The sequence below is a fragment of the Canis aureus genome, unplaced genomic scaffold, assembly GCF_053574225.1.
Source record: "Canis aureus isolate CA01 unplaced genomic scaffold, VMU_Caureus_v.1.0 NW_027326476.1_RagTag, whole genome shotgun sequence".
Taxonomy (NCBI): domain Eukaryota; kingdom Metazoa; phylum Chordata; class Mammalia; order Carnivora; family Canidae; genus Canis; species Canis aureus.
The window spans coordinates 237,916-265,756 of record NW_027554417.1 but is presented as its reverse complement, the minus strand read 5'-3'; the positions used below and the strand labels follow the sequence as shown (position 1 = coordinate 265,756).

The 27,841-nt window shown below is 44.0% G+C and overlaps 1 protein-coding gene and 1 long non-coding RNA gene across 11 annotated transcripts in view; one reads left to right on the top strand and one right to left on the bottom strand.

Moving 5' to 3' along the window:
- Positions 1 to 275, bottom strand: part of LOC144309531 (cullin-4B-like) — a 72,865-nt gene extending 72,590 nt beyond the window's left edge. For 5 of the 6 annotated variants that reach the window (XM_077890613.1, XM_077890615.1, XM_077890618.1 and 2 more), the window contains exon 1: positions 170 to 275. The gene's annotated coding sequence lies outside the window, so the exon portion shown is untranslated. Of the gene's footprint in view, positions 1 to 44 lie in introns of all 6 variants that reach the window. The other variant, XM_077890614.1, reaches the window with a different exon arrangement.
- LOC144309533 (uncharacterized) lies at positions 262 to 27,528 on the top strand. Of its 5 annotated transcripts, none has more exons than XR_013375480.1 (6): positions 287 to 341; positions 4,153 to 4,319; positions 12,126 to 12,276; positions 15,454 to 15,554; positions 20,697 to 20,835; positions 25,175 to 27,528. It is a non-coding gene; the product is annotated as an uncharacterized LOC144309533 (long non-coding RNA). The 5 variants fall into 5 exon arrangements; XR_013375478.1 differs by having other exon boundaries at positions 25,167 to 27,528; XR_013375479.1 differs by lacking the exon at positions 25,175 to 27,528 and adding an exon at positions 20,984 to 21,001.
- Positions 27,529 to 27,841: the final 313 nt, after the last annotated feature.

Sequence of the window (27,841 nt, the reverse complement as noted above, 5' to 3'; positions counted from 1 at the left end):
TCAATAAAGAAAATAAATATTCACATTCTTAAAGAGTCACTTACAAAGCCAACGACAGAAGCCTGTTAACCACTGTGACCTAAAATACCAACAAGTTACTCTCAAGATTAAGGCATAACGAACTAGTAATAATTTACACATTTTGGATGCTGGGGCGCAAAGTACTTGCCTCTCTAAAAGATGGAAAACTACCTCAGCAACGACCGCCGGTGGACTACCCCACGGCCCCACGGTCTCGCGATGCGAGACTTCAACCGGTCTCCACCGGAAATGACGGGAGTCTAAAATCCCATTATGACCGACGGATGGTAAGCAAAGTTTTATCCTGGGCACTGCAAGGGGTAGGAGAGAGGCGCTATAGCCATGTCTATGGAAACATAGCCTACAATTACCAGATCATTAGTCTTGGGGGGAAAAAAAGGAAAGCACCTTGGGGTACATTACTGAGCCCCCAAATGTACACATTTACTTATTTATTATTTTTAAAGATTTGTTTATTTATGATAGACATGGACAGAGAGGCAGAGACACAGGAGCAGGGAGAAGGAGGCCCCACGCAGGGAGCCTGATGGGGGACTCGATCCGGGACTCCAGGATCACGCCCTGGGCCGAAGGCAGACGCTCAGCCACCGAGCCACCCAGGGATCCCCCTCGCACTGACTTACTTAAATGACCAGAAACAGAACAGAAATGTAGTGGAACAGAAATGAATCAATTGCATATCCTAATGCTTCCGCCTCTCCATCCACTGCTTTCTTAGACAGTATCTAACGAAGTTATCAGTGATGATACAGGGAACAATTACCATCTCGCAGCTTAATTAAAGATATAAACTCCTTCACCCTTTAAAAAAAAAAAAAAAGAATTATTCTGATTAGCTTTTATGTATGTTCTGGAAGTCCTGGTAATTTTGTTATTTAAATTAACCTCTATTAGGACCACAATAAACAGTATGGGTAAACATTGTGAATTTTCATGTACGTGCGTAAATGAAACATTTCATTTCTATTATTAATTCATTTTGCTAGAAAACGTAATTAACATTTTCCCCAGGTGCATCTGAATGCCTGCCAGTAATTGCTACTCTCACCATTTTATATTGCTACTTTGTGTTACTAAATCCTTTAAATCAATGAAAGTTAATGTATCTAAACATAAGTACATATCCACTTATGAAAAAAAAAATTTTTTTACTTTTTTTAAAGATTTTGTTTTTATTTATTCATGAGAGAAATAGAGAGACAGAGAGAGAGAGAGAGAGAGGCAGAGACACAGGCAGAGGGAGATGCAGGCTCCCCGCAGGGAGCCCGACGGGGGACGCCATCCCTGGACCCCAGGACCCCCGCCCTGGGCCAAAGGCAGGCGCTAAACCGCTCAGCCACCCAGGCAACCCCTTGAAAAAATATTTCAATCAATATATTGTACACCTTAAACCAATATTACACTGTCATGTTAACTAACTGCACTCTAAATAATACCAATTTTTTTTTTTTTTTAACTTTCTTTTCACATAACACATACTACTACTCTGTACCTTTGTTGACCTTAAAAATGTTATGGATTATTTTAATTCTCACTCCTACATTCCTTCATAACAGCAAAGGCATTATAGAAAATGTGAGATCATAAAGCTCAGGCCTTTTATCTCTTTTTATTGCCATCTATATTCCCATCCCTCAAAATCTTACTTAGCACAATAAATATTCAATAAGTGAAGTGAATCATGTTTCCAACCTTGAGGAAGATGGAATGAAATACTGACCCTCATATTTCCCAGGGAAAACAAGAGTCAGGTTGAAAAACTTTTGACTTTTTCACCAAGTCCGCCTCAATTTCTGTTAGGCTATTAAATCTCTAAATTGTTAATATTAATGTCCCTTAACGGAAAGGAGAAAAAATAACTGGGAAATATCAGAAAGGGAGACAGAACATGAAAGACTCTTAACCCTGGGAAACGAACTAGGGGTGGTGGAAGGGGAGGTGGGCGGTGGGGGGTGGGGGGGGGGGGGGGGGGCGGTGACTGGGTGACGGGCACTGAGGTGGGCACTTGACGGGATGAGCACTGGGTGTTATTCTGTATCTTGGCAAATTGAACAACAATACAATATAAATTTATTTTTAAAAAGGGAAAAACAAACAAAAAATAAAACAATTGCACCTACAGAGCTGTACTCTTCAGATTGAAAAAAAAAAAAAAAAGGGATCCCTGGGTGGCGCAGCAGTTTGGCGCCTGCCTTTGGCCCAGGGCGCGATCCTGGAGACCCGGGACCGAATCCCACGTCGGCTCCCAGTGCATGGAGTCTGCTTCTCCCTTGCCTATGTGTCTCCCTCTCTCTCTCTCTCTCTCTCTCTCTCTCTCTCTGTGACTATCATAAATAATAATAAAAAATGTCCCTTAACAAGGAAGCATTAGTCATCTTTATCCCTAGAATAACAGAAATGTTCTCTGGATTGAAGAATTTAGCAGGTTGAGATAAAAGTTACACCGAGTCAATGGACTGTTCTGGAGTCAGTGGTACTCATGTTTTTGTTCTTAGACAATCATATCATATTTTTGACAATCTACCTCACCAATATATTGCTTTAATGAGTGAACTTCATTTTTCCTCTGAAATCCAGGTGAAAGAGTGACTAAGATTTCAACATCGTCAATACAACTTAAACCCTCTCTTTCCTCGTAATCTAAACCAAAAAAAAAAAAAAAAGAAAGAAAGAAAGACTTCTTTTCTCACTGATTTGTAAAAGTAATAAAATTCTTCTATAGTGGGAGAGAAGGTCAAGAGGAAAGCCAAAAGAAATACAAAACCTATAAGAAAATCCAAAATGTGTATTTTTTTCATCTTCCAAGTTTAACAGGTGTTTGAAAGATAGGACATGATTTTGAGCATGAAACAGCTGGAGTATTTTGTCCTAGTCAGCTAGATCAGATAGAAACTTAATCTTTCCTTCTCTATATCCCAACACTCTCCATAAACCCTGCAATTAATTTTTGATCCTTTGAGAACCTTACCAGAATTCTTGTATCTGATATATACTGCCACAACTACATAACCTCCTTGCCTTGCTGACATCATGAAAATATCTTCCGTCCATGCACTGTCTGATGAACTGAAATGAAATTACTTCCAGTCTAGTGATAGGATAGTTTGATCCAAGCTTTTACAGGAGTGCCTCCCAGAAAATGAGTGAAAATATCAGTGAGGGTGATAAAACATAAGACACACCTAACCCTGGGAAAGGAACGAGAGGTAGTGGAAGGGGAGTTGGAAGGGGAGTTGGAGTGACTGGGTGATGGGCACTGAGCAGGGGCACTTGGCAGGATGAGCACTGGGTGTAACACTATATGTTGGCAGATTGAACTCCAATTCAAAAAAAAATTTTTTTTTTTTTAAAAAGGGCGTGCCTCCCAAACACTCATTTATCTTTCTTCCATACTCTAGTCTTCAATAGTTGGGTCACAAAAGAATCTAAGTTAACAATACAAGTAATGGTTCTCAATTTTACTTAGCAAAGGTGGGAAAAGATTTCCTTTGGACTATTAGCCACGTACAGAATGTTAAAGAATCCAGAGTAGGCTATCTACATAGTGTTTATGAATGTTGCTTGTAAATGGTCATTGGGTCATCTCTACCAATGGTACCTTCAAAATACTTCTACTTTTTTCCAATTTGAAGAATTTTTACTGAATATGGAGTTCTTATTTGCAATGATGGAATAACTGGAAATGCAGAGTGGTAAAATATTGTGGATGCACTGACTGCTATAGAATTGATCATTTAAGAATGATGACATGAATATCTTTGTTTGTTGTCCTTTCTAATCAGAAGAAATTGGCATCCATTTGTGCACACAATTGCTTCTATTGGAGATGTACATTCCAGCATCACATGCCAAGAGATCCAAGAGGAGTTTTTACCCACCTCAGTGTCAAGTAATATGCACATAGATCTCAGATATGTCTGTGGACCCTGTCTTAGACAATCACCCACAGACAACATAACACTTGAGGAAGTCCGGAGAAGAAGTTTCACCACATAATTAAGATAAACAGACAAAAATACCAGTTTGCATATATATATATATATATATATATATATATATATATATATATATATGAACTTAGATCTTATCACCCTGTGATTTCTCCCACAGAAAGTGAGACCATGTGAATGAACACTCACCTTCCCCAAGTGTGTGGGATGTTGCCAAATTGAGCTACATAACTATCAAAACATCCGGAACACCTATGAATTCAACCTGCGTTGAAAGGAAACAAAAACTGAAACTCTACAAACATGGGAGTGACCACTTCTTGAAAGGTAGGACTGAGAAGAGCAGAAATGGAGGGAATATATGGGAAGATAAACAGCATGGGCTGGGGCAGGGAGCCTTTGTAAGGGGCTGGGAGAGAACTGTACAGTCCTGAGACTCAAAAGTCAAGACCTTCAGAAATCTGCGTCTAAGGTATTTCCCTCAGTGGTGAAACAGCACAATCGCAGATGGGACAGTGAGGTCTCAATATTCCTAGAAGAATAGAAATGGGTGCCTAAGCTGGCAGAATTCTCAAGCATTGGAGTGGGAAAATGGGTTTAGGTCTATGAGCCTGGAAGAAGACTTAGCTTGTTATTGCATAAACTACAAACTGTGGACAGATGGGGTAACTGCTGTCATGCTGGGTCCCTGCAAAGGACTGAACACAGCAACCTCCAGTCTCATCTGGAGAAGCAGACCAGATGTGCATTGCACCAAAGTGAACTCTTTCTGTGCCAGAGCCCTGCAACGTACAGAAGCAGGGTAACGCTCTGGTTCCTCAGGAGGGGTGGAGCAGGTACATGCAGGAGAGGGCAAAACATACAAATCGTGCAAATCAGTGTTCTCCCCACTCCCTCCCACCTGTATCAAGGAAGGATCTGAGTGACTGACTGGGCTCTCTAGCAGTCTGCAGTTTGGCATACAGTGGGATCTCCCTACTCCAGGACTGGAGATCTGGGAACAGCCGTATTTTCCCATTTCACCCTCTAGAGAGGCATGGCCTCCAGGGAGCAAAGACCTCACAAACAACTTAAGCTGAGCCCTGCCACCTGGCAAGGGGTGGTGCATCTCCACCCAGGCACAGACTCATGAGAATGTACTACAGCAGGCTTCTCGCCCAGAAGACCTTCTGGAATAACAGGAAAACAGCAGGTTTATTGATCAAACAGTGGTGGAAAGCTTCAGAATTGGAGTACATAGAATGCAAGTTTTTCTCTTATGATTTTTTTTTTTTGTCTTTTAGGTTAAAATGACCCAATATGCTTTCCCTTTTCTTGTCTTCACTACAGAATTATATCAACCTTTATTTTTATTATTTTTTTCTTTTTTAACTTTCCTATTTTACACTTACATGTTATAGACATATGTAGATAGATAAAGCATCCTTTCACCATATTCAATTTTATTATATAGATATATATTGCTTTTTAAAAAGTAAATTTGGAATTTAGTACCTTCTAACATGTACAGACCAAAATACACTCAGCAACAAATGGATCGCCAATTTGGTCCGTGTATGAGATTGTATTCACTTTCCCCCACCACTTACTTTCCCCCTTTTTAAAAATTTGCTTTTATTTTTCTTGTCGTTTCCTTTTATTTTCTGGTTCCTGACCTCCTCAGAATTGCCCAGTATTCTGCTTGGGTCATGGTTGCTATTTTTGACTCTGCACACTCATACATCCAAGAAAGAATTGACCACAAAGGAAAGAATCAGTGGTAATGTTCCCTGCCACAGATCTAATGGATATGGACTTAAGTAAGATGTTGGAGACAGAATTCAGAATCACAATTATAAAGTTACTAACTGGACATGAAAATAAACTTGAAAGACTCTAGAGAACCTCATAGTGCAGAAATGAGATACAATCAGAGTGTTAAAACACTCTGAGATGCAGTCTAAACTGGATGCTCTAGTAGCTAGAGTAGTTATTCTCAATAGAGAGAAAAAGTGGCTTAGAAGACAAGTTGATGGGACATAAGGAAGCTGAGGAAAAGACAAAAACAAGTAAGAGTCTATAAGGACAGGCTCTGAGAGTTAAGTGATAGTTTTAAAAAATGCATTAGAGGATAAAGAAGATGTGGTTTACGTATACATGGAATATTACTCAGCCATTAGAAACGACAAATACCCACCATTTGCTTCAACGTGGATGGAACTGGAGGGTATTATGCTGAGTGAAATAAGTCATTCGGAGAATGACAAACATTGTATGGCCTCATCCATTCTGGGAATATAAATAATAGTGAAAGGAAATAGAAGGGAAGGGAGAAGAAATTGTTAGGAAGTATCAGAAAGGGAGACAGAACTAAAGACTCCTATCTCTGGGAAACGACCTAGGGGTAGTGGAATGGGAGGAGGGCGGGGGGTGGGGGTGAATGGGAGATGGGCACTGAGGGGGGCACTTGACGGGATGAGCACTGGTTGTTATTCTGTATGTTGGCAAATTGAACACCAATAAAAAATAAACTTATTATTTTTAAAAAATCCGTTATAAAATCCATTATAAATCCTCTGGGATTGCAGAGGGCGTGGAGGGACGTAGAGGGCCAGGAGGTGTATTGGAGAAAATTTTACCTAAGAACTTCCCTAAACTGGGGAAAGAAACAGGCATTCACATCCAAGAGATAGAGAGAAACCTCCCAAAATCATCAAAACTAATCAAGATGCCAAATTATAATGGTGAAGCTTCCAAATTTCTGAGATAAAGAGAAAATTCTAAAATCAGCTTGAGACAAGGTTCCTAACTACAGAGGGAGAAATATCAGATTAACAGCAGACCTATCCACAGAGCATGGCAGGCCAGAAAGGACTGGGATGATATATTCAGGGTAGAAAATGAGAAAAACATGTAGCCAGAATACTTTATCCAGCAAGGCTTTCATTCAAAATGGAAGGAGAGATAAAGAGTTTCTAGGAGAGACAGAAACTAAAAAAAAAAAAAGAAAAAAGAAAAAAAAATTGTGACCAGTAAATGAGCCCTGTAAGAAATGTTAAGGGGGATCCTGTAAGGGAAGGGGAAGCCCAAAGAAACAGAGACCATCTGCAGAAACGGGGATTGTATAGGTAATACAACAGCACTAAATTCCTATCTTTCACTAGTTATTCTGAATGTAAATGGGCTAAATGATCCAGTTAAGAAACACAGGGTACCAGGCTGGATAAAAAGCAAAACCCATCCATATGCTGTCTACAAGAACCCATTTTAGACCTAAAGTCACCATCAGACTGGAAATGAGTGTGTGTGGCAGGGGGAGAACCATTTACCATGGAAATGGACCTCAAAAGAAAGCTGGGATAGCAATTTTCTTATGAGAAAAATTAGATTTTTAAACTATAGTCTATAGTTGGAGATGAAGAGGGACATTATATCATGCTTAAAGGGTCTAGTCAACAATTACGAATATTTAGGTCCTCAACGTGGGAGCAGTCAATTATATCAACCAATTAGTAACCAAAGTAAAGAAACATATGGCTATAATACATTAATAGTAGGGGGACTTCAACGCCACACTCACAGCAATAGACATATTATTCTAAGCAGAAGATCAACAAGGAAACAAGGACTTTGAATGACACTCTGGCCCAGATGGACTTCACAGATCGATACAAAGCATTCCATTCTAATGCAGCAGAGTTTACATTCTTCCTGAATACACACAGGATATTCTCCAGAATAGATCAAATACTGGGTCACAAATCAGGTCTAAATTATACCAAAAGATTGGGATTTTTCCCTGCATATTTTCAGACCACAGTGTTTTGAAATTTTAACTCAATTGATCACAAGAGGAAATTTGGAAGGAACACAAACACTTGGAGGTTAAAGTCCATCCTAGTAAAGAATGAATGGGTTAGCCAGGAAATTAAAGAAGAATTAAAAAGATTCATACAAACTAAGGAGAATGAGAGCACAACTGTACAAAACCTCTGGGATATAGCAGAGGCGTCCCTAAGACGGAAGCACATTTCAACACAAGCCTCTCTCAAAAAAATTAGAAAAATCTCAAATACACAAGCTAACCTTACACCTACCTGTGCTGGAGAAAGAACAACAAATAAAGCCTAACCCAAACAGGAGAAGACAAAGAATCAAGATTAGAGCAGAAATGAGTGAAATAGAAACCAGATCAACACAACCAGGAGATGCTTCTTTGAGAGAATTAATGAGATAGATAGACGCTGAGCCAGAGTAATCAAAAAGAAAAGAGAAAGGACCCAAATTAATAAAATCATGAATGAAAGAGGAGCAATCGTGACCAACACCAAGGAAATACAAATGATTTTAAGAACCTACTGTGAGCAACTACATGCCAACAAAATAAGCAATCTGGAAGAAATAGATGCATTCCTGGAAACTTATAAACTACCAAAATTGAAACAGGAAGAAATAGAAACCCTGCACAGGCCAATAACCAGCAATGAAATCGAAACAGTCATCAGAAAACTCCCAAGAAACAAAAATCCAGGGCCAGATGGCTTCCTAGGAGAATTCTACCAACATTTAAAGAAGAAGTAATACCTATTCTGCTGAAGCTGTTTCAAAAAGTAGAAATGGGAGGAAAATTTCCAAACTCATTCTATGAGGCCAGCATTTCCTTGATACTCAAACCAAAGACCCCATCAAGAAGGAGAATTACAGACCAATATCCCTGATGAACATGGACGTCAACAGTCTCCCCAGGATACTAGCCAATAGGCTCCAATAGAACATTCCAAGGATTATTCACCATGAGCAAATGGGAGTCATTCCTGGGTAAGGATGTGGTTCAGTATTCACAATAAGTCAATGTGATAACTCACATTAATAAGAGAAAGACAAGAACCATAGGATCCTCTCAACTGATGCAGAAAAAGTATTTGACAAAGTACTGCATCATTTCTTGATCAAAACTCTCCACAGTGTGAGGATACCTCAGTATCATAGAAGCCCTCTATGAAAAGCCCACCATAAGTATTATTCTCAAAGTGGAAAAACTGAGAGCTTTTCCCCTAAGGTCAGGAACGTGACAGAGATGCCCACTCTCAGCACAGTTGTGCAACATAGTGCTAAAAGTCTCAGCCAGTCAGACAACAATCAGACAAGTCAGCAATCAGACAACAAAAAGAAATAAAAGACATTCATGTTGGGCAAAGAAGAAGCAAACTCTCACTCTTTGCACACAACATGATACAGCATATGGAAAACCCATAGGACTCCACCCCAAAACTGCTAGCACTCATACAGCAAAGTGACAGGACACAAAATCAATGCACAGAAATCATTTGGATTTCCATACATTAACAATGAGACAGAAGTCAGAGACTTTAAGGAATTGATCCCATTGACAATTGCTCCAAAACCCATTAGATACCTAGGAACAAACCTAAATAAAGAGGCAAAGGTCCCCTAAAAACTACAGAACACTTCTAAAAGAAATTGAGGATGACGCAAAGAGATGGAAAAACATTCCACACTTACGGATTGGCAGAACAAATGTGAAAAGGTCTGTGCTGCTCAGAGCAATCTACACATTCAGTGCCATCCTTTTCAAAATACCAGGGACATTTTTCACAGACTTGGAACAAATTATCCTAAGATTTACATGGAACCAGAAAAGACCCTGACATAGCCAGAGGAATGTTGAAAAAGAAAAACAAAGCTGGTGGCATCACAATGCCTGGCTTCAAGCTGTATTACAAAGCTGTGATCATCCAGACAGCAGGGTACTGGCACAGAAACAGACACATGGGTCAGTGGAACAGAATAGAGAACCCAGAAATGGACCCTCACTCTATGGCGAACTCATCTTTGACAAAGCGGGAAAGAATATATGATGCCAAAAAGAGAATATTGAACAAATGGTGTTGGGGAAATTGGATAGCCACTTGCAAAAGAACCATTCTCTTACACCAGGCACAAAGATAACCTCAGAATGGTTGAAAGACCTAAATGTGAGACAGAAATCCATCAAAATCCTAGAGAAGGGGATCCCTGGGTGGCGCAGTGGTTTGGCGCCTGCCTTTGGCCCAGGGCGCGATCCTGGAGACCCGGGATCGAATCCCACGTCGGGCTCCCGGTGCATGGAGCCTGCTTCTCCCTCTGCCTGTGTCTCTGCCTCTCTCTCTCTCACTCTCTGTGACTATCATAAATAAATAAAAATTTAAAAAATAAAATCTTTAAAAAAAATCCTAGAGAAGAACAGAGGCAACAACTTTATAAAAAAAATTTTAACGAGGGCATAACGCTTTTTATTTTTTATATAAATTTATTTTTTATTGGTGTTCAATTTGCCAACATATAGAAAAACACCCGGTGCTCATCCTATCAATTGCCCACCTCAGTGCCCATCACCCAGTCACCCCCACCCACCACCCACCTCCCCTTCCACCACCCCTAGTTCGTTTCCCAGTGTTAGTAGTGTTAGTAGTCTCTCATGTTCTGTCTCCCTTTCTGATATTTCCCACTCATTTTTCTCCTTTCCCCTTTATTCCCTTAGTGAAATAGTGAAAACTATTTTTATATTCCCCAAATGAATGAGAACATATAATGTTTGTCCTTCTCCGATTGAATTATTTCACTCAGCATAATACCCTCCAGTTCCATTATGTAGAAGCAAATGGTGGGAATTTGTTGTTTCTAATGGCAGATTAATATTCCATTGTATACATAGACCACATCTTCTTTATGCATTCATCTTTCGATGGACACCGAGGCTCCTTCCACAGTTTGGCTATTGTGGACATTGCTGCTAGAAACATCGGGGTGCAGGTGTCCCCGTGTTTCATTGCATCTGTATCTTTGTGGTAAATCCCTAGCAGTGCAATTGCTGAGTCGTAGGGCAGGTCTATTTTTAACTCTTTGAGGAACCTCCACACAGTTTTCCAGAGTGGCTGCACCAGCTCACATTCCCACCAACAGTGCAAGAGGGTTCCCCTTTCTCCACATCCTCTCCAACATTTGTGGTTTCCTGCCTTGTTAATTTTCCCCATTCTCACTGGCGTGAGGTGGTATCACATTGTGGTTTTGATCTGTATTTCCCTTAAGGCCAGTGGTGTGGAGCATTTTCTCATGTGCTGTTGGCCATGTCTAGGTCTTCCTCACATGTCATTTGCCCATTTCATGATTGGATCGTGTGTTTCTTTGCTGTTGAGTTTAATAAGTTCTTTATAGATCTTGGATACTGGCCCTTTATCTGATACGTCATTTGCAGATATCTTCTCCCCTTCTGTAGATTGTCATTTAGATTTGTGGACTGTTTCTTTTGCTGTGCCAAAGCTTCTTGATGAAGTCCCAATAATTCATTTTTGCTTTTGTTTCTTTTGCCTTCATGGATGTATCTTGCAAGAAGTTGCTGTGGCCAAGTTCAAAAAGGGTGTTGCCTGTGTTCTCCTCTAGGATTCTGATGGGATCTTGTCTCACATTTAGATATATCATCCATTTTGAGTTTATCTTTGTTGAGAGGATCATATGTTTCTTGTTTTTTCTCTTGCTGATATGATCAATCACATTGATTGTTTTACGAGTTGTTGAACCAGCTTGCATCCCAGGGATAAATCCTACTTGGTCATGGTGAATCATCTTCTTAATGTATTGTTGGATCCTATTGGCTAGTATCTTGTTGAGAATTTTTCCATCCATGTTCATCAGGGATATTGGTCTGTAATTCTCCTTTATGTTGTTGTCTTTGTCTGGTATTGGAGTTAAGTTGATGTTGGCCTCATAGAATGAGTTGGAAGTACTCCATCTCTTTCTATCTTTCCAAACAGCTTTAGTAGAATAGGTGTTGTTTCTTCTTTCAATGTTGATAGAATTTCCCAGGGAAGATGTCTGGCCCTGGAGTTTTGTGTGTTGGGAGGTTTTTGATGACTGCTTCAATTTCCTCCCTGGTTATTGGCCTGTTCAGGTTTTCTATTTCTTCCTGTTCCAGTTTCGGTAGTTTGTGGTTTTCCAGAAATGCATCCATTTCTTCTAGATTGCCTAATTTATTGGCATATAGCTGCTCATACGATGTTCTTAAAATTGTTTGTATTTCCTTGGTGTTGGTAGTGATCTTCCTTTCTCATTCATGATTTTATTAATTTGAGTCTTCTCTCTCTTCTTTTTAATAAGGCGGCAGCAACTTTTATGACCTCAGCCACAGCAACTTCTTGCTACACACCTCTCTAAAGCCAAGAGAAACAATAGCAAAAATGAACTTTTGGGATTTCAACGAGATAAAAATCTTCTGCACAACAACAGAAACAGTCAACAAAAGTGAAAGGTAACCTACAGGATGGGAGAAGTTATTTGCAGATGACAGATCAGATAGATGGCTAGTATCCAAGATGTACAAAGAACTTGTTAGGGACACCTGGGTGGCTCAGTGGTTGAGCATCTGCCTTTGGCTCAGGGAGTGATCCAGGAGTCCTAGGGTTGAGTCCCACATTGGGCTCCCTGCATGGAGCCTCCCTCTCCCTCTGCCCCTCTCTCTCCCTCTGTGTGTTTGTGTTTGTGTGTGTGTGTGTGATATGAATAAATAAATAAAATTCTGAAGAAAGGTACTTATCAAACTCAACAGCCCTGAACCAAATAATCCAGTCAGGAAATGGGCAGAAATGAAGAAGACAGGAACAGGCATTTCTGCAAAACAAACAAACAAACAAACAAACAACCGACAGATGGCCAACAGAAACAATGGCCAACAGGTACATGAAACAATGCTCCATTTCACTTGCCTTCAGGGAAATACACATCAAAGGCACAGAGATACACCACTTTATACCAGTGAGAATGGCTGAAGTCAACAGACGGGAAAAATAAATGGTGGCAGAGAATGTGGGGAAAGGAATCCTTTTACACTGTTTGTGGGAATGCAAGCTGGTGCAGCCACTTGGAGAGCAGTGTGGATATTACTCAAGTTAAAAATGAGCTACCCTACCACCTAGCAATTGCACTACCACTTATTTACCCCAAAGATACAGATGTAGTGATCCAAAGGGGCACGTGCACCCCAGTGTTCAAAGCAGCAATGTTCACAATCCAAACTGTGGAAGGAGCCATTATGTCCATTGACAGATGAATGGATAAAGAAGATGTGGTGTGCCAGAGTGTGTATATGTGATATATAGATGTATATAAAGGAGTAGTACTCCTCCATCAGAAAGAATGAATACCTCCCACTTACACTGATGTAGATGGACCTGTATGGTATTATGCTAAGTGAAATAGTCATTCAGTGATAACCACTCAGTTATCATATGGTTTCACTCATATGCAGAAGATAAGAAACACTGCAAGTGATTATTGGAGGAGAGGAAACTGAATGGAGAAAAATCAGAGAGGAAGACAGACCATGAGAGACTCTTATTCCTGAGAAGAAAACTGAGGGGTTCCGTAGGGGAGATGAAGGGCGGAGGGGAGGTAGGGTAACTGGGTGATGGGCACGTGATGTAATGAGCACTGCATGTTATACACAACTGATGAATTCTTGAAAGCTACATCTGAAACTATTGATGTACTATATGTTGGCCAATTGAATTTAAATTTTTTTTAAAAAAGTAATTTCATCTCACACCTGCCTAAATTTCCACAGCCTAAAATTAACTCCACAAGAACAAACAGGTACTGGCATGGATGTGTAGAAAAGCCATATTCAGAATGAAAAGCTAACGTGGAGATATCTCCCTCTTGGATTTGGATATATACTGCAATACTAATAGTGATTGTAGCAGTATGATACTGGCCCAAAAAACAGACAGCTCAAGAGTACAGAGCCCAGAAATTAGTTCACACTTATATCATCATTTTATGTATGGCAAAGGAGGTAAGAAAATACAGCTCAGAAAGATACTTTCTTCTCTAAGTGGTATTGGGAAAAGTGCGAGGTGCACGCAAAAGAATGAAACTGGGCTATTTTCTTACTCTATACACAAAAATAGAATAAAAATGGATTAAGAAATAAATGTAAGACTGAAAACTATAAAACTCCGCAGGGAAACATAGAATTTAAGCTCTTTGACATTGATCTTAGCGATGTTTTTAGAAAATGTTTTCTCAGGGTAAACAGAAGGAAAAATAAGCAAATGGATGTATCTCAAAACAAAAAGATTTTAACTGAGAGAGACCATCAAAAAGAAAGGATAGAAGGAAGGGAAGGAGGGAGGGAAGGGAGGGAGGGGAGGGAGGGAAAGGAGGAAGGGGGGAGGGAGGGAAGGGAGGGAGAGAGGAAGGGAGGGAGGGAGGAGGGAGGAAGGGAGGGAGGATGGAAAGGGGGGGAGTGAGGAAGGGAGGGAGGGAAGCGAGGAGGGGGGAAGGGAAGGAGGGAAGGAGGGAGGGAGGGAAGGGAGGGAGGGAGGGATGGAGGGAGACAAGCCAGTGAGCCAAGCTGCCAATAAATGCATAAGTCATTCAGAGATCATAAACACACACAAAAAAAATAAAATAAAATAAAAAATAAACACAAAAGCTTGGATCTGAAAGATGCTGTAGACCCAGTGGACCTAGCAGACATTTATAGAACAGAGGGAGGGAGGGAGGGAGACAAGCCAGTGAGCCAAGCTGCCAATAAATGCATAAGTCATTCAGAGATCATAAACACAAAAGCTTGGATCTGAAAGATGCTGTAGACCCAGTGGACCTAGCAGACATTTATAGAACAATCCATTCAACAATAGTGGAATACACATTCTCTTCCCGTTGGCATGGAACATTCTCCAAAATAGTTTGTATGAGAGGCCACAAGACAATTCTCAGCAAATTTAAGGAGATTGAGATCATATGAAGCTCCTTTTCTGACCACAAAGCCATGAAATTAGAAATCAATAACAGGAGATAGACCAGGAAATTTACAAGTATGTGGAAAACCAACAATATTTGCCTGAACAACCAGTAAGTCCAAAAAGTACTTATAAGGGACATAGGAAATATGTTTAAACAAATGAAATACCAATAAAGCATGTTTCTATTCTAAACCTAGGGAATGCAGAAAAACAATTCTAGGAAAGAATTTTTCTGCAATAAATACCAATTTTTTAAAGAGAAGATCAATAAGCAACCTGACTTTATACCTCAAGAACCTAGGGACTGAGGGGGGGTACTGGACAGGATGAGCACATCACAGGATGAGTATAGTGTTATACTATATGTTGGCAAGTCAAAATCAAATTTAAAAATATACTAAAAATAAAAATAAAGGCAAGGCAAGAAGGAAAAAGAAGAACCTAGAAAATAAGAAACAATCTAAGACCAAAGTTAGAAGGAAGAAGGTAACAGTATTCAGAAGAAATTAATGAAATGGAGATTGGAACAATAGAATGAACACTGAAATTAAGGGTGTTGTTGTTGTTGTTGTTGTTGTTGTTGTTGTTGTTGTTTGTTGTTTTTAAAACAAAGAAAGTGGAGAAAGAGCTAAGATGATGATGATATAGGACCCTAGGGTTTTCTTATCCTTCTACCACAGGTGGATAACAACCAAATCATCCTAAATACCCTAGTATGGACCTGAAGACAGAAAGAACAAACTCCACAACTGAAGGGCAAGAAGAAGGTACACTGAAGAAGGTGGGAAATGTAGAGACATGGTGTAGGGAAGAAATGCTTCAGTCCCACACACCTGTGATTTGACATGACTGCCCTTCTGTCTGAAACCTCCCTCAGCCCCAGAAAACCAGTGAAGGTCCTTGCCCACACCATGTCCCTAAAATCTAGAGTTTTGTTATTATTTTTTGTTTTTAAAAAATATTGTATTTACTTGATTATGAGAGACACACAGAGAGAGAGGCAGAGACACAGAGGGAGGGGAGTTCTGCGGGGAGCCCCATGAAGAACTCAATCTCAGACCCCAGAATCACTCCCTGAGCTGAAGGCAGATGCTCAGCCACTGATCACTCAGGGGTCCCAAACCTAGAATTTTACAAGCCACTATGCTGGGCTGGGGGATGGGATCCAGAGGACACTGTTCTGCTCCTGGAGAGAAGGCAGGCAAAGAACAACTGGAGCCAGATAGCACAGGAACAGTGATCTGAAAAATACTTGGGACACACAGGAGACAGATAATTTGCTCTCCTTGGAGTGCTTCTCTGAGAGCAGCAAGCACCAGAGATCTATCTCCAAGGACAAAGGAGCTAGCTGGGACCCTTTCCCTCCCCTGTACCTCTGCATAAACACAGAGCCACATACCTCCAGTAAAGCACAATGCCAACAATGACTGCCTTACTTGCTTATAATAGGTCCCACACCCAAGCACACCAGCAGTATTACCCTTCTGGCTCAAGTTTGCCTCAGTCCCAGTGTGGGAGCCCCTTCCCAGAGGACCAGCAGAAAACTCTGCCCACCCCACGTGTCCTGACCAGACAAATTTGCTGTGTAAAATATCCCCTTTGAACATCCATTGGATAAGAATTTCCAATCTCTCCTGTTCTGTTTTTTTCTACATATAATGCATTGAGAGCTTAATGGGTGTTCTTCTGTAGTTTATTCCTTGTTTCCCTGGATGCTTTTATAAATCTTGATTTATTCTTGCTTTTTAACGTTTCTAATATATGCATTTTGAAGATGGTATTTTCACATTGACATAACAGGGTGTTCTAGTAGATTCACGGACTTCTCTGTTCAATTCTTGTTTTTGGATTTGTAAAGTTTCAGCACTTATTTCTCTAAATGAGTTTTCTGCTTTAACCTCTATCACATCTCCTTTGGGAACACAAAGTTTTCCTTTTGTAAAATTTTATTTTATGTTTAAATTAAATTTAATTAAAAAGTACTGTTATATTAGCTTCAGAGGTAGGTCTTAATGATTCATCAATTGCATACATTAAAGTACTCTCTTTACTGCCCATCTCTTCAGTTATCCCATCCCCCATCCACCTCCCCCCCTCCAGCAACCCTCAGTTTGTTTCCTAGAGTGCGGCCTGTCTTGGGATTTGCCTCCCTTTCAGAATTTGTTTTACTTTATTTCTCCCTCTGTTTCCCCATGTTCATCTGTTTTGATTCTTAAATTCCATATATGCGTGAAATCATATGATCATATGTCATTCTCAGACTGACTTACACCTCTTAGCATAATGCCCTCTAATTCCATCCACATCATTGCAAATGGCAGGATTTCTTTCCTTTCACTGACTGAGTAATATCTCATTGTATATGTATACCACTTCTTCTTTATCCATTCATCTGTCATTGGACATCTGGGTTCTGCTCATAGTTTGGCTATTGTGGATGTTGCTGTAGAAACACTACAGTGCATGTTCCCCTTTCAAAACTCTATGCTTGTACCCTTTGATACCTTAGTATTGCAACTGCTGGGTCATAGGGCAGCTCTATTTTTTACTATTTTTGTGGAACTTCCACACTGTTTTCCAGTATGGCTAGACCAGCTTGCAATCCCACCAACTGTGTAAGAGTGTTCCTCCTCTCCACATCCTTGCCAGTGTCTCTTCCTTCATGAATTGTTGATTTGAGACATCCCGTCTCGTGTGAGGTGGTAACTTAACTCACTGGTTTTGATTTGGATTTTCCCAACTGGGAAACTGTTTCTCCTCACTGGGAATGATATTTGCTGCGGGCTTTGCATAGAGGGCTTTTATGATATGGAGGTAGGTTCCTTCCATCCCTAGGCTACAGAGAGTTTTTATCAAGAAAGGATGCCGTACATAGTCAGAGGCTTTTTCTACATCGATTGAGAGGATCAATGGTTCCTGTTCTTTCTCTTATTAATGTGGTGTAACACATCGATTGAAATGGAGGTGTTGAGCCACCCTTGCAGCCCAGGAATAAATCTCAGTAGGTCGTGGTGAATAATTCTTTTAAAGTATTGTTGGATCCTTTTGGCTAATATCTTGGTGAGAATTTTTGCATCCATGTTCGTCAGGGTTATTGCTCTGTAATTCTCCTTTGTGGTAGGGTCTTTGGTTTTGGGATGAAGGCAATGCTTGTCTTCTTGAATGGGCTTGGAAGTAATCCTTCAATTTCTATTTTTTGAGATAGTTTCAGAAGAATGGGTATTAGTTCTTCTTTAAATGTTTGGTGGAATTCCACTGGAAATCCATCTTTTCTTGGACTCATTGGTTGGGAGATTTTTGGTTACTGCTTCAATTTCTTTGCCACTTAGGGGTCTGTTTCAGGTTTTCTACTTCTCCCTGTTTCAATTTTGATAGTTTGTATATTTGTAGGCATTTATCAATTTCTTCTAGATCTAATTTGTTGGCATATAATTGCTCATAATATTCTCTTCTAATTGTTTGTGTTTCTTTGGTGTTGGTTGTGATCTCTCCTCTTTCATTATTTTATTAGTTTGGGTCCTTTCTCTTTTCTTTTTTGATAAGTCTGGCTAGGGGTTTATTGAGTATTAGTACTTGTTTCAAAGTAATAACTCCTAGCTTAGTTTATCTGCTCTTGCTTTTCATTTTTTAAAATATTTCTATATCATTGTTTTCTATATCTCTCATCTTTATAATTTATCACTTTTCTGCTGGATTTAGGCTTTATATGAGTTCTTTCCCCAGTTCCTTTTGGCTAAGTTTAGATTATGTGCTTGAGACTTTTCTTGTTTCTAGAGAATGCCCTATATTGCTATATACTTCCCTCTTAGGACTGCATTTGCTGTATCCCAAAGGTTCTGAACTGTCACATACCCATCTTTATCTGTTTCTATCTACTTTTTAAATTCTTCTGTAACTTCCTGGTTGATCCATTCATTCTTTACTAGGATGCTCTTTAGCATTCTGTATATTTGTGTCCCTTTGAAATTTCTCCTTGTCCTTGACTTTAAGGTTTAAAGCATTGTGGTCTGCAAATACACGTAGTACAATCTCAATATTTTGTACTGGATTGAGAGCCAATTTGTGGCCCAGTATGTGATTTCATCTGGATAATTTTCCATGTGCACTCAAAAAGAATGTGTAGTCCTCTTCTTTATGATGAAATGTTCTGAATATATCTGCAAAGTCCATATGGTCCAATGTGTTATTCAAAGCCTTTGTTTCCTTGTTGACATTCTGCTTAGATGACGTCTCTATTGCTCTGAGTGAATGTTAAAGTCCCATACTATTACTATATTAGTGTCAGTGAGTTTCATTAATTGTGCTATTAATTGGTTTATAAATTTGGCTACCCCCTAATTAGGGACATAAGTGTATTTACAATTGTTACATCTTCTGGTTGGATAGACCTCTTTAGAATGATATAATGTCCTTCTTCATCTCTTACTACAGCCTTTGGTTGAAAGTCTAGTTTGTCCGACACTGCTGTAGCTTTACGTTGATGTCCTTTGCATTATCAAGGTTCTCTACTCCCTCACTTTCAATGTTTCACATTGAAACAAACATTTTGTTTGGGTACAAAATCATTCTCTAGCAAAGAGGCATATTGCTGGGTCTCCTTTTTTAAAAAAAAAATTCATTCTGAGGGTGCCTGGCTGGCTCAGTCAGCAGAGCATGTGACTCTTCATCTCAGGGTCATGAGACAGGAACAACTTCTTGTGTTGTTTTGAAAGTAGTGACTTTCTGAAGAAGAGATCACGAGTGTCCCGCAGTGCACTGTCCCCTGTTCCAGAACATGACAAATCAGGAGAGAATTGTATGTTAGCTGCTCCCGGCCTACTGTTGTGTCTGAGTGGCTTTTGTGTTCAGTGCCATTGGAGGCAGTGACTTTCTGCCTGTTGTGCACTGTGCTTGTTCATGGTGCACTGTTCGTAAGACCCAGACAGGCTAGGTCTTGGCAGTCAGGGGGTTCCTGTCGGGCAACTAGGGAGCAGAGTGGTTGTGTTGTCAAAATTCATGCTGGGTCATTAGTCGTTTTTTAAAAAAGATTTTATGTATTTATTCATGGGAGACACAGAGAGAGGCAGAGACACAGAGGGAGATGCAGGCTCCCCAGGAGGAGCCCAATGTAGGACTCCATCTCAGGAACACAGGATCACTCCCTGATCCAAAGGTCGACGCTCCACCACCGAGCCACCCAGGCCTCCCTGAGCCATTGGCCCTGTGCTAGATGTCCTGAAGCACACTGTGGCAGCTGGCACCTGAACACAAAGGTGTCTGGTGCGCGGCACCAGGGTATGAGGCCAGCTGCAGCATGGTAGCTGGTCATGGCATGTGTGGCAGCTGTGTGCCCAGCAGAGGGGCATGGTACCCGTATGATTTCAACAACATTTGCCCTAACCTCAGGCTGAGGTGCTTTGCATGCTTGCAGTATGCAGTCCCCAGGAGAACTTGGGGATGAAGCACTATCAGCAGGTCAGATAGCCAGCGTCTGTGCAGTCCTTCCCCTGCAGGCATCTCGGTACCTATGTTGCCTAGTGGGGGAGCATAATGGGGCTGCCAGCTCCTTGTTTTTGAAATCAGTTGAACAGATCTATGCCCTGTTTGCCCATGACACTGTGTAAACTGCTTTGTGTATGCTGTCTCTCCATGCAGGGTCTGTCTCCTTAAGCACAGTAACCTAGCTATCACTTGCCCATCCAGCTCTCCCAGTGCCACATCTACCAACCTCCAAATCTCGAGGCTCCCAGTCCCACTGGTTATATGAACTAATGGAATTTAGTCCCTCTGGTGTTTAAAGCCCAATATTATGGGATTATTAATCCCCGTTGAGTCCCCTGGTGGGAGGGTCCATTTCTCTGCCTGCACCTCTTGCGATTCCCTCCCTCCTCCTGCCCGCAGCAACCCCCCCACCACCAACTTTCTGACATCCCTAACCTTTCAGGTGCAACTTCTCCTCTGTATTTCATTGTGGAGTACACTCTGCCCTGCCAGCCTTCAGACTGCCCTCTGGTTTATGGACTTGGATGCGGGTGACACCTGATTGTAAACATGGGACGCAGTGAACTCGGAAATCCTTCTTGGTAACTTCCCTAAACTGCCCCCATCACCTCATTTAGAATATCACTCCATGAAGAGGCATATTAATTAAGCATGCTGCTAGGACATGATGGCATTGAGGAACCCTCAGTCTTACCTGTGTCTTGCCCACTGTGTCTTGTCGTCTTGTAGACTCTGCCCACTTCCAAAGCACTGTGCCTACGACAGCCCTCATTTGAACCCTAGGGAAGATGGTTTAGAAGGAGTACAACACCCACAAAGAATCACTCCTTATGATAGTATGTAGATTTGAAGGGGTACTAAGGTTCAGGCCCCTGTTTGGTAAACAGACAGACAGCCTCTGGGACCTCTTTGGCTTCATGCGCTGAACTTGGCTGAATCCAGGCCCGTGTTGCTGGTGATGACAGCATTAGCTGCGGCTTTGCTGCTTTGTAGCTTTGGTTTATGACCAACAGAAAGACTCACATTGGCCTGTGCATGGAGTAGCAGGAGAATGGGGCCCCTAAAGCCCAAGAGAAACTTCTGTGGAAGAAGGATGGACTTCAGGAACCCTCTGACATGTATATATGGGCCTAGGAGCCAGGATGCCATTTAAGAGGATGTCTGCCTTGGAGAGGATGTATAGTCAGTGTGATTTGGGGACTTTCAGGTGGAAATTTGGGATATTTTTGGAGGCCCACCCTACCAGGGGTAAGATTAAGAGATATTTGGTAGGAGATATTTACTGTTCATGTTTACTTAGCATACAGTGTTAGGGTTGTTCTCCAAAGTGGAGGTGGAGGGTTCCTACTACAACCTCACCAGCACACTGCAGCTGACACTCACACTGGCACTTGATCACCTACCCGTTACAGCTCTCTGACACCAGTTCCTAACAACACACACTCTCTCCCTCAAATGGACACCCATTCCCATACTGTCTGTCACACGCTCAAACCAACAAACACACACACACTGGCCCTTGGTGAGTGACACGCTTTCCCATACTGGCACTCACTCACTCACTGGTACGGACCCACACGCTCAAACTTACCAGAGGCGCCTGCACCGGCACACGCACACATACGCACACAAACCACCCACACACATGGCTATGGTTACACATACTCGCACATCCTGAAGTACACACTCATACCTTCAAACATACACACATGGGCGCCTGTGTGCCTAACACACACTCCCCTGCTCCTGTCAACATGCATAATCGCATGTACTGCCGGACACATTCACACACGCCAACTGACCCTCACACTCACCTGCTGGAACTGACACACATGCTGATATGCTCCTAGGACACACCTGCTCACTCACCTGTACTGACGCATAGCTTTGCATGTAGCGACAGACCCATTGACATGCTCCTTCCCACCCTCTCACTCACCAGCATATACTGAGGCATCACTGAAAGCTACTATCACACCGTCCTACAGGCACAACCACTCGCGAGAACCAACACACACACTCACACGCCTGCCGGCACTTGTGCTGCCTGTTCAGAGAGGCCCACCATAGGAATTGGCAGGCTTATAGGGCTCTGGGGTTCGGCAGCACGTGAATGTACCCCCAGCCTCTCGGGTTCTTCATGTTCTTCTCCAGATAGAGAAAGGATTTTGTCTGACCACAGCCCCCCGCCCCATTGCTTCCGGGTCCCTGATTCCCTGACCATGCCCTTGCCTGCCTCTGTCTGCTTATGCCGTTCGTCTGCAATCTAGCAGCTGTGCCTGTGCACAGACATGCACAGCTGTGCCTTCGAAAGTGCCTTGGGCTCGGCGAGTCTCTGCTCTGCCACAGTACCTCTGGGGGGACCTGTGGCTTTAGGTGTAAGAGCTGCTGCCTCTGAGTCTGTGCACCTCTGAAGGAGACCCTGATGGTTTCCTTTGTGACCAGGTGCCTCTCCTGTTCCAACGGGGTACACCACTTATTTTGTTGAGCCCCAAAGAGGCCTCAGAGGACTCAGAAGGCCTTGCAGCGTGCAAGTTGTCTGGCCCATATGTCCCTACAGGGTCCGCACACCCCAACCCCACCCCGAGTCCCCACCCTCCTGGCCCCCACCCTCCACTGTTTTGTGGCCTCAGGCCTAAGAGGTTTGTCTGCTGCTCCCAGCCTGGTCGTCGGCAGGGTTTCAACAATGTGGGGCCCTCCTATGCACCTTCCTCCATTGCTGCCTCATGTCTTTGCTGCCTAAGGTCTTTGCTCACTGGGACAGACTCTCGTGCCACTGTGTTGTTTGTGTTCTCTGTACCCTGCTTCTGTTTGAATCCTTAATAGCCCCAAGGCTTCCCACTGAGGTGTCTGATTCATGACTTGGGGAACACGCCGATTTCTGTGACACCAGTGGGTTATGCTCCCCTTGGCTGGTGACAAGTGGTAGGTAAGGGGGGAACGTGATGGTCATCCCACATGGGCCCGCATCCATCACCTCTCGGAGGTCCTTCTGCCCCTTCATTCTGAAATGTCTCTGCAGACACCTGGCTAATCAAAAACGCTAAGTAGGCAGGGAAAGTATTCTGTACTGCTTGCCCCCCCGCCCCGTGCTGGTTAGGTGTGCACAACCGCGTCGTCCTCTGCTTGGGTCCCGCCCCCGCACCCCCACACCAGGTAACCACTGCTCTCCCTTCTGGCTCATTGCGCACCTTTGACACTTTTACCTTCCTTCCACACGGGTGCTCAACTCCAGCACACATCGTTCTGGGGTTGGCTTCTTCTGCTTCAGCACAGTGCTTTACCATAATGACGCTTAACAGGCCTTCTTGAGGGCTCTCCCCACAGAGAGTTCCAGTGAGCGCACTACCCCAGGGGAATGCGGGGTTGCTGCTCTGTGTACTTGTAGTTAGCACAGTGCATGGGGAGCCGGCCCCTGTGTGTCTCACATTACTCCATGTATGTTCCTTCGCTTTACTAGATGTAGCTTTGTGTGAGCCGAGCCGAGGAAAATAAATGTACGTCTGCTTGGACGCCCTTGTCTTTCAGCCCACGTAGGCAATGCAGACTACTTCCAAACACAGGTCCTGCTCTCCTGTTTCTGCCAGTACTTTCTGGGGAGGCGTTAGTTCAGGCCAGCACTTTCAGTTAACCGTCTCACCAAGGCTCTTTTCAGCATGACACAGTCCTTAGCATAGAGGCCCCCTGGGCTCATTCTCTTGCTCCTTGACCTTGCATCTGGTGAGCATTTTCTCAGTCATTCTTGCCCAACATCACCTATGTTCATGTAAGTTAATGTAACGTATATTACAGCATTCTACTTTGAACTTGGTGAACACTCAACCACTGCCTTCTGGCCTCCAGGCATCCCACCAGAAGGTTGTCTCTTCCTCCCGCTGAGGGTCTTCAGAAGGACCTGGCTGAGTTCTGGGTCACTGCTGCCCATGCAGATTCTGAGAGTCGTTCTTTGCCTTTCAGCCAGCTGAGGTGAGCCCGTTGCACAGGGCATCTCTTGGGATGGTAATTCCCTCAGCCAGGAGCACACCGGGGTCCTTGGATGGGCAGACTCAGCGTTTTCCAGAGAATTCGCAAAGCTTCGGCACATTAGGTCTTCACGCACATGCTGCCCTTTCCTCTTTCCCATCCCTTTCTGGCAGTCCTGTTTTCCCAAGTGCTCATCGTAGGCATGAGGTGATCCTGCAGACCTTGGAGGACACGTGCGCTTCATGTCCTTGTCACCTTGTTTCTCCTTCTCATCCTCTTAAAGTCTCGCAGGGGATGGTTCCTATCATTCTCTGTCCTTGGCAATGTTCAGAATTCAGCCTGCGGCCCTCCACCCTGCGGGCCTGCCCTCCCTCTGCCCTGCTAACCTGCCATCCACTATCCCTCCTCTCCACAGTCCCCTCGTGCATCCATGCCCCTCTCTTCCCCTCTTCCCTCCCTCCGTCACTACTATCCTGCTTCCTTCCCCCACCCTCCCTGCCTGCTTCCATCCTCCTCTGTCTCACAGCCTCTTGCCCAGCCTAATCCTCCTCTCATTCCTCCCACCCTTTCCCTATTTCTCCCTCTCTCTCCAACATCCCCAAACCCCTTCCACTCAGACAAACACACACACACACACACACACACACACACACACAATCAAAATCACTCTTCTGGCTCCCCAAGGTAGTGCTGTTTCAGGTGCAATATTTCCTCAGGACCCTCCTTTCTGGAGGCTGTGTGGGGCACTCTCACAAGAGCTGCATTGGTTTTCATTGTATCAGCACTTCCAGAATCTGGGCTCTCCCAGGGACAGTGTCAGAAATATTCCCATTTGTCTTGCAGGAGTGTGTGTCAGTTTTCCTCCCCGCAGGCTTCCGCATTTTCGTTGAAATTAGATTTTTATTTAATTGATTAATTTATTTAAGATGTTATTCATTTTATTCATGAGAGATACAGAGAGAAGCAGAGACACAGGCAGAGGGAGAAGCAGGTTCCCACAGGGAGCTCACTGTGGGACTCAACCCTAGAGCCCAGGATAACGCCCTGAGCCAAAGGCAGATCATCAACCACTGAGCCACCCAAGCATCCTGGAAAGCAGATTTTTAAACTAGTGACATTGTGACCCTCAAAAATGGTGCACTGGATCCCAGCTAAGTCCAAATCCCCCAGGCATCCTGGCCCATTCCTTTGAAATGAGGTCCTTCTATGACAAACGTGCTTTCCAGTAACCACGGGGCCTTCCTTGCAACTCACGAGGTGTGCATCCTATGCCTCTACCTTCACTGCTGCAGCGCACCGTCATGGGCTGTGTAACAGTCCTGAAGGCCCTGAGAACCTCAGAACGGCAAGTGTGCTGCAAATGCTCCCTTTGCCATCCCGCCCGTCGGTGATCCTGCATTCCATGGCCGAACCACTGTAGGAGAACTTGCAGGACAGGGGAGGAACAGAGAGGGCAAAGATGCTCCTCAGGAAGGTGGATGAAGTGGGCTCTGTGCACCAGGATGCTGGAGGTATATCATAACTGGTAATGACCCAGAGGAGAAGCCTAGTGTGAAAGTCAGACAAGGAAGGAGGAACCCAAGCCTTTCAAAAGGGGCAGACAGAAAAGGAGATGGTATTAGCCAGTCCTACCATTGGCTTTGAGGACAAGTATCCAGAATGACGCTTTAGGTGACATATCCTGCCCTTTAATTATGCCACTGATATCCAATCGCCAACCTCAGTGGGGTTATGTTACTAGGTTTCTAGGCAGCCCGCTGGCCCATGGACCTTGCCCTGGGTTTGCTCTTCCTAATTTCTGGCCAATTATTTCTTTGCCAGGGGTGCTGGTGGCCTGGAACCTGGGACCAGGGGCTGGGGACGGTGGACAGCAGGGGAGCCTGCGCTGGATGGGGGAGCGTGTCCCTGGATGCCAGATCCTGCCTGGCTGCCTGTGACACCCCCTCCCAGCCGTCCCCACCCTATGCATGTCCAGGAGGGATACACGTGTGCGCAGCGAGGTGCAGTGGCCGGACCACCCCTGAGTGAATCCAGAGCACACCCCCAGGCTCAGTAAGGAAGGGCCTGGTGAGGCTCCTGGATGGCGGGTGGCTGCCGCCGAAGGGACCTCCTAGATATGAAGTCTCTGGTGGCAGCATGTGGTTGGGGGAGTTGATGAGGGGCTATGCCAATAACAACACCGCTCGCCTGCGGCATTAGGCCATGAGCCACTGTGCGGGTGCGAACATTCCGGCCTCGCGCCTCTGCACAGTGCTACGAATGGCAGGGTTCCAGTTGCCAACCTCCCCTTAGTTACCAGGAACCAAGAACTTGCACCTTCAGCTCCTGCGCTCCAAGGGGTCCAGGTGCCACCAAACATTTGACTCGGGATTGGGAAGGGGGCAATGGAGAGCAGGGCAGGGTCCAGGGAATTGGGACCTGCATGAGAATCCTGGCCCTCCTTCTTGGAATTGGGACATCAGGTGACCTGGGCCCAAGGGGTTGTAGCCCCCCAAGGGAGGTGGGGACGCTGCAATCCCTAGGGGTTGGGATGACACAGGAGCCCCAACCAGAAGCCAGGGTCGGAGAGGAGACAGAGGAGGCCCGCCCCAGTGAGGACTTGGTGCCGGAGGTTGAAGAAATAATCAGGGAAATGAACTTGGTGGTAGTGGAGGATACGGAGTCTGCTGAGGAGGTGGTGGAGGATAGAAGTGTACAAGAGGACAAGGAGCTGCAGGCTGAGGAGGGACAGGAACAGGAAGATGGAGAGGAAGAGCAGAGTGAGAAGGAAGAGTTTGAGAAGGCTGGGGAGAAGGCTGAGGAGGAGATGAAGGTGGAGGAGCCTGAGAGATGAAGAACACTGAAAAGGAGAAGGAGGGTGAACAAGAAGACAGGAAGAGGACGAACATGAGGAGGAGGTCACATTAGAAAAGAGGGCAGCTGTGGACCCAGCTAAGTTTAAGCGGGAAGTGGCCGATGAAGAAGCTGAGGAGGAGGAAGAGAAGCGGGAAAAGAGCACCAAGGAGGGCATGAGGGAGGAAGGAGGACAAGAGATACAAGAGAAGCTGGAAAGCTCAGAGCATCCGGAGGCAGGTCTGAGTCCCTTGGAGTCCCCCCTGAGGCAAAAGAGGCACTCCGGGGAGATGGAGCCCAGCAATGAAAAAGGCAGGCACTCCCTTACACGGTTCAAATCAGACCCAGTCAGAGATGGCAACATTCCCTGGAACACGAAAGTGCCCATATCGGGGAAACCGTGGCTTCTGGGGCAAAACTGTATCCTTGATGCTATGTGCAAGAATGCCAGGATGACAGGGCTGTGCAAAGCGGGATGTGAGGAGGGCAGGGGCGCTGTAGGGTATGGGCATCCCTCAGACAGCATTGGTGAAAGCTCCCCGCCCGTCCAGGGGTGGGAGTGGTGACGACACTCATGCCCCGGTGATCGCCACAGCCTTGGGAGCCCCCTTGAGGGTGAGGCAGCGAATGTCAAGTGCACGGGACTACATGCGGTCTGGGTCACTCCGTGGGAATGGGAGTAGGGTCTCAGCGCTGACCACGGCAACCCACAAAGCCCCTTTTCGCCACGACACACTGCGCAACCAGGGGGATGAGTGTGCCCACCTCTGACCTGGTCGGCCAGAACCAAGG